Source organism: Lethenteron reissneri, chromosome 27 (assembly GCF_015708825.2).
Source record: "Lethenteron reissneri isolate LAM-NWPU_2019-01 chromosome 27, ASM1570882v1, whole genome shotgun sequence".
NCBI classification, from domain to species: Eukaryota; Metazoa; Chordata; class Hyperoartia; order Petromyzontiformes; family Petromyzontidae; genus Lethenteron; species Lethenteron reissneri.
Window position 1 is genome coordinate 19,060,844 of NC_083805.1, and position 6,998 is coordinate 19,067,841.

Here is a 6,998-nt window from a genome sequence, read left to right on the forward strand (position 1 = left end):
GCGCCCTCTGCCGTCACGGGATGCATATTTATCAATCGATAAGTGATTTTTTTCTCGTTTTGCAAAAAAATGGGTCTAAAGTCAAAGCGAATTGTAGAAAAAACTCTTGTTAAACTCGTTACTCCAGGACCACTCTCAGTCTCACCACCATCTTCTGGTGTTAGGTCTTCCGCTTGGTCACTCACCACTGGGTCCCAGTCCCATGATTGTCTCAATAAGGTTACCTCTTCAATCCTGCAAGAGTGAAACATCCATCACTGCCTCGCCTCCCAGCTACATCTTTGACATGTCTTTGTTACGCGTTCTTGCTCCAACATCAAACTTGCTTACACTGTCCTGCTAAGCAATTCCTATCTTCCGCTACAAGCAGGTTGATTTGTTATATGCTCATTCATCTGTGGCAACATTTAATGGACTAACAAGTTGGATCCCACACCTCTGATTAGCACGGTTGGCAACATACGGTACGAAAGAAGTTCAACACATACACACCACCAAGACTTTATGGGCTACCAAAAATTCACAAACCTGATGTCCTATTAAGACCCATAGTACAATAGGCTCTGCCACGTACAAATTAGCACAATACGTAACGAAACAAATACAGCCCTACATCGGTAGGACCTCTTCGTAAAAAAAACTCTGAACATCTCGTAAATATAATGAAAGATATTAAGCTTAATCCTAATGGTATTCTCGTAAGTTTGTATGTGACCTCTGTCCACGAGAGTTCCGGTCAACGAGTCAATTAAATTACTCGACACTCTGATAACGAACAAAGGTTTAGCCAAATATATCCCAAGACTAGCTGAACACTGTCTAAAGATGACCTACTTCTTGTGGCAAGGGAGCGGTAGTGTAGCGGTTAGCGCGCTGCGCTATGAGCCTGGCGACCCGGGTTCGATTCCCGCTCACGGCTAACACCAGTGACGATTATCTGAACCGGTCCTGGGCCTCCCCTAGGTCGACTCAGCCTTAAATGAGTACCTGGTGCGGTGTGTAAACATCACCACTGGGGAGACAAAGGCGGTCGGGCGTGGTGCTGGCCACCCACCCCCTCGTGTACCGTTCTGGCCTTCATAGGTGCTCGCTAACAGCACTTGCCCCTACAGTCTGTTAAGGCTATACGGTGGATCTTTGTCTTTGTCTTTTGTCTATAAACATAAAAGGAGCAGCAATGGGCTCTCCCTTGTCTCCTGTGGTAGCGAATTTGTACATGGAAGATTTTGAAACAAAAACAATAGCTTTTTTCGATTTAAAGCTTTCGTGACTGCAGGGATTCATCTTCTTGGTTCTTTCGGTAAAGTCACGTAGAAGGGAAGTAATAACATAATAAAAATAAAACATAATAAAATTAAATAATTCTCACGACGTTTCAGCTACAACGCAAGTGGCTACAACGCAAGCAGCCGTCTTCACCTGAAGACGGCTGCTTGCGTTGTAGCCGAAACGTCGTGAGAATTATTTTATTTTATTATGTTTTATTTTTATTATTTTATTACTTCCCTTCTACGTGACTTTACCGAAAGAACCAAGAAGAAAAAACAATAGCTTCAAGCACACTAAAATAATCTGCTTGGTTTAGATATGTGGATGACACATTTGTGGTCTGCCCCAAGGCAACGATACACTGAACGCATTTATAAATCATCTCAACTCGCAAAACCCATCCATCCAGTTCACCATGGAAGTGGAAGCTGACAGAACTCTACCATTTCTGAATATTCTGCACGGACGGGGTGGAAATGGTAAAATAACACACGGTGTTTACCGAAATAAAACACATACTGACGCAGGGGCGGTTTCTTCATTAGGGCAATTGGGCGACGCACCACCAATGTCATTCAACCACAGAGTCACGCTAGCCGTCACTGCTGTTGTATGTGTTGGGTTATGAAATTTTGATAAAAATAATAAAAATTTATAAATTTCCGAAAAATGCGCAAATCGCATTAATTATGATAGTGTGTGTATTGACATGCATAAATTATGTTAATGCGTGTAATTATATGCATAAATTATGATAATCGCGGAGATAATCGTAATTTATGCGGATGCTTGCGATTATGTTACTGTGTGCAGTTATGATAATTAGGCTTGGTTTCGTTTATCCAGGGTTATATCAATCAGGATAACACGATTATCATCGATTAAAAATTTGCTGATTATCTTAGTGTGTTTGTTATTTTTAGGTCTCCAGGTTCAGATCTCATCACAGGATACAGTTATCAAGAATAAGACAGTTTTGCATGGACTTGGAAGGAACACTCGAACAGTTGGTGTTAAGCAATTTTAATTCTAAACAAGCACATGACACTCTCTTATGCGAAAGAAGGTATACGTCAATAAATTCATGTAACTCGATTATGAAATTAACGAAATTGAATGACTAAAAATACTTCTTTATTGGCGAAATTATGCAGTTAACGAAAATTAATGACTAAAACATTTCTTATTCATGTAACTCGACGGCAGCAACTGCTTTGCACGTTCAGTTGATATTGAACGCACCACCTCGAAATGGCAACCCTTTTTGAAACGCAAAGATCACTTTTTGAAAGTCTTATTCGTGTGCGTGCTGTGTGTGCGTTGTCCCCTCGTAATATTAATTGTGTCGTTAGCTTGTGTGGTGTAGGAGGATACAAACAGCGGCCAGGTGTTCCTCTCGATTGGGCGTGGCCGCCGCAAGCTCCTGCTGCTCCCTCGCTCGGACGCGTCTCTGCTTGTGCGCTCTCTTTTTCTCCACTGCTGGATGACGAGTTGGCACGACGCTCGGTGATGCCCGGTGACGTCCGAGTCGTGCTGCTCTTGCGCTCATTCTCTCTCCACTGCTGGATGACGAGTTGGCACGACGCTCGGTGACGCCCGGTGACGTCTTGTCTGTTTACACTGGTCTTTGGTAGGTGTGCCCTCAAACACACGGCGCATTCGATGGTGCTGTCCTCTTCCTCACAGCCGTTTGACCAGGCTTTCTCCACTGCTTCGCGCTCTCTGCTTTGCACACTTGGTCGATGCTTGGCGATCTCCGCCCTTTTACAGGTTGATTGCTTGTCGTCACTCGTCACTCTCTCTGCTCCGTGCTTCCCTTGTTCGTGCAGCTGCCAGCTTCACTCGCACTTGACTTCGTTCTGCGAGAAGCGACACCGGCTATCGGCATCGGTGTTTCGTGTCCTCACGACGCTCCGCCAGCCGGAGCACGGCTGAAACCCAGCCCCGACCCAGGTTGAACTCAGACTTCTGCGACTCGAACGACTCCTCCTCGTTCCATCACTTCTCGAGGCACAACCGCCCCAGCTCTCTTGCGAGCCCCCGTCGCAACGCTGCGTCGCAAGCCGAGTTGCGAGACTGAGCGTGACTTGGACAGATTGCTCTCAGGCGGTCACTCTCTGACCCCTCGTCGTCCCATCTCTCCTCGAGGCACGATCTGCCCCAACTCTCTTGCGAGCCCCGTCGCAACGCCGCATCGCACGCCGAGTTGCGAGACTGAGCACGACTCAACCCAGACTGCTCGTCATGTGTGTGTGCCTAACTCCAAACGTGACTCCCCTCTCTCTTGCGCATTCCTTGCGAGCGGGCAACAAAAACACAAACAGAGCGAGAAAAAGCAGACACCCCCGCGACCTTTTTGCTCCCTCTTTGCTTGTCAGACCCCGCTGGAAGACAAAGGTGGCTGAGGAGATGTTTGCAATACATTTATGTGGTCCTGTGTGTTACATTTATTCTTGAATTATATTTTATGAGTTCCTTCGGTCTTAGTATCTGTACATCTCCAGATGTCTTGGGAGGCTAGTCCATACATCTTTTGTCCGTCTGGATGTCTATGACCTCTTTGTGACTGAATTCTCAACATTTTAACCGCCCTCCACGTTTCATGGATTCCTGGTGTGCTTGTGAGGAGAAGTGAGAAGTGAAAAGATATATAGATAAAATAAAAATAAAAATAATTTTTTTTTGAATTGTTCTTAATAAAAAAAGGGTATAGACACAACAATCCGCCCTTTTGAAAATTATCAGGGGTCGATTTGGCCACTGGCGAATTTTCAAACCAAGTAAATGCCCTTTTTTGTGTTATGAATCCATAAGCCGCCCTCACTCTCGGCGGTTATTCCTTACCACGCGCGTATGTATCACAATCTTAACATGGTTACATTTGAAATAAGCAAAGAGAATAAAACAAAACGTTCCTTCCAAAGCGCGCGCGTATGTATCACAATCTTAACATGGTTACATTTGAATTGAGCAAAGAAAATAAAACAAAACGTTAAACATCGATATTACATTGCATCGGTTCTCATACATCATAACTACGGCGGATATTAATTTTTTTGTTTTTGTTAAATCCTGGGAAACGCTAGGTAGCGGTTTCGAACGCATTTTTGCGTTATTTTCCTCCTGTTACATCCTTGCAATCTTTTTACCAAGTTCCGAGTGTCTGGTTTACCACTTATCACTTTGATCATTCGATCACGGTTTTCGGGTTCGTTTTTGTAGTGTCCCCTCTCACTCTCTCGCGTCGTGGGAATGTGTGGTGTAAAATTGTGCTGCACATAATCAGAATTCGCGCACACAACCAACTTCTGTACTCCGTCATCAATGGCATTCGCTCTCTCTGCGATTGCATGCACATTTGCCGAGTCAGTGTGTCGATTTAATTCCGTGCCTCGTAATGTTGCCCTTTTGGTTTTTCCGAGTGGGTTGGATTTCAACACCATTCCCGATCCGTCATGGACATTCGTCTCCATTCCAGCACTCCGATCCACCTTAATTTTGGTTTCCCTTGGATATTTTTCATTCAAAGGCTCACGCCTGCACTCCTCAGGGCGTGTCTCTGTGTTCGCTCTCCCTGCACCATTATCGCTCTCTTTTGCGACGCGTGGCACTGTTTTTCCTGTGTGCTCTCTCTGTCTCTGCTGTCTGTTATCTCCTGTCCGATCACGCTTCAATGCAGCCCTGTCCTTGTATTTGATCCGCGCGTCATTTACAAGAGCACTGCTCGTGTTTCCTACTGCATCGTATGCTTTTAATGTTTCCCTGTCGTTGCGGTATTTGTTCGCCCTGTCACTTGCAGCCTGCTTGTATTTCCCATTGAGCTCAGGGTTTAACAAAACCTCGGCGGGTGGTTCATCATGTATTTGGACCGCATTCTGTATTATTCCTCTATTCCCTCCTGGTATAGCCGGTGGAGGAATTGGTCGTAATTGGACTGATTGTGTTTGACCTCCCATCCTGCGATTCTCGTACATTTTTGGCCCAGTGTTACTCCCATTTGGGTGCCAAATTTTTCCTGGATTGTTACTTTGCCCTTTTTGTGGGTAATTTTGACCTTGCGTGTGTCGTGGCATGGGGTGTTGATATGGTTCTGTTTTGAACCTCTCCCTCCTACGATTCTCGTACATTTTTGGCCCAGTGTTTTTCCCATTTGGGTGCCAAATTTTTCCTGGATTGTTACTTCGCCATCTTTGTGGGTAATTTTGACCTTGCGTATGTCGGGGCATGGGGTGTTGATATGATTCTGCCCTTGGCCTCCACATTCTGCGATTCTCCTGAATGTTCGGCTTTGTGCCGCTCTCATTCTCGTGCCAACCTCTCTCTGGTTTATTTTGCCATGGGTGCGTGCGTTTTTGCTCCTCCCTGCATCGTGGGACTGCTCGGTGATTTTTATTTCTCTCTGAGAGGCTGGGTTCCTTATCCCTCTCCCTGTGTTCTGGATCCGAATTATGATTCTTAGCTCTGTATAACCATGCCATGTACGCCTTGCTCTCTATGCGGCGTAAGGATGCGGTTTCTGGATTCAAAACCATTCTCACCCTTTCTGTAATCTCTGGGCTCAAGGATTCAAAAAACATAATTTTGAACATTTTATCTCCTTCGTGGTATTGATTCACATCGCCTGCGTAATACGCTCTTTTAAATTGTAAAAGGTAGTCACGTGGGTCTTGGTTCATGCCCTGGGTCATCGATTTTACCGCATAAAACCCCTCAGTGAGTGTCGAATATTCTCCAAACTTCCGAATCACTGCCAGGCTCAGTTGTTTAAAATCATTTCTAACCTTGTGTGGTAGTGACTTTACCCATGGTATGGATTCTTTATGTAAGCTCCGTTTCAACAAACTCGCTTTTTCATCCCGTCTCCTCAGCCCTCTAATCATTGCCTCCTCTTCTACTGTTGCGATATGTGTGTGTATATCCATGGACGTATTGTGTGGATCAAAATCGGGAATTCTGACTAGAGCCTTGTCCATCAATTTAAGGGTTTTGCTGTTGAATAAGTATTCCGAAAGTTGATCGCCGTCAGCGTCATCATCAAACAAGTTATCATCAGCAATCTGTCACTTTGATCTGTACTGTGTCGGGCGTGATTAAGCGGTGTGCATTTTCTGTGTGCGCGCCCAGTGCTGTGTCGCTCGTGTTGCCATTTCCCTTCAGTTTTTGCCTCTGCCCTTAGTGTACCATGTCCTGGCGATTTTACTTTAACTTTTGTGCGATCAGTCCCTGGACTCTGTCCACGTACCCAAGAGTGTGATTTAATGTTACTTCCATATTTATTCTGTGGATCAACGTCTGTGAGTTTCGCTGGTCTCGCGAGCATTGATTTCTCCTCCCTCTCGAGGGTGTGAGGACATTTCTCCTCGTTTATTAGAGACGATTTCTCTCCCGTTTCCTTTCCAAATTTTTCCTCATTCCACAATCCCTGTCTGTATGCCTGTGTGAGAAGGCATGAGTCCTGTCCTGCCTTCTCTGCAGTTTTTGCATCGTGTTCGCCTTCGTTACATTTTATCTAGTCAATTAGTTTCCCCCAAGGTGTGTTCGTGTTATCGATACAGCTCCCTTCCCATATGTCTCTCTGGCTGTACTGCTTTGTAACAGATTGGTCGGTACGTTTTAATACGAGCTCCCAGATTCCCGTAACCCATTCAAAAATTATTCTTAATCCTAGCATCTCAAGTGTGGCGTCAGCTGCCCTGACATTCCTTTTCAGAGTACTTATAAAACAATTA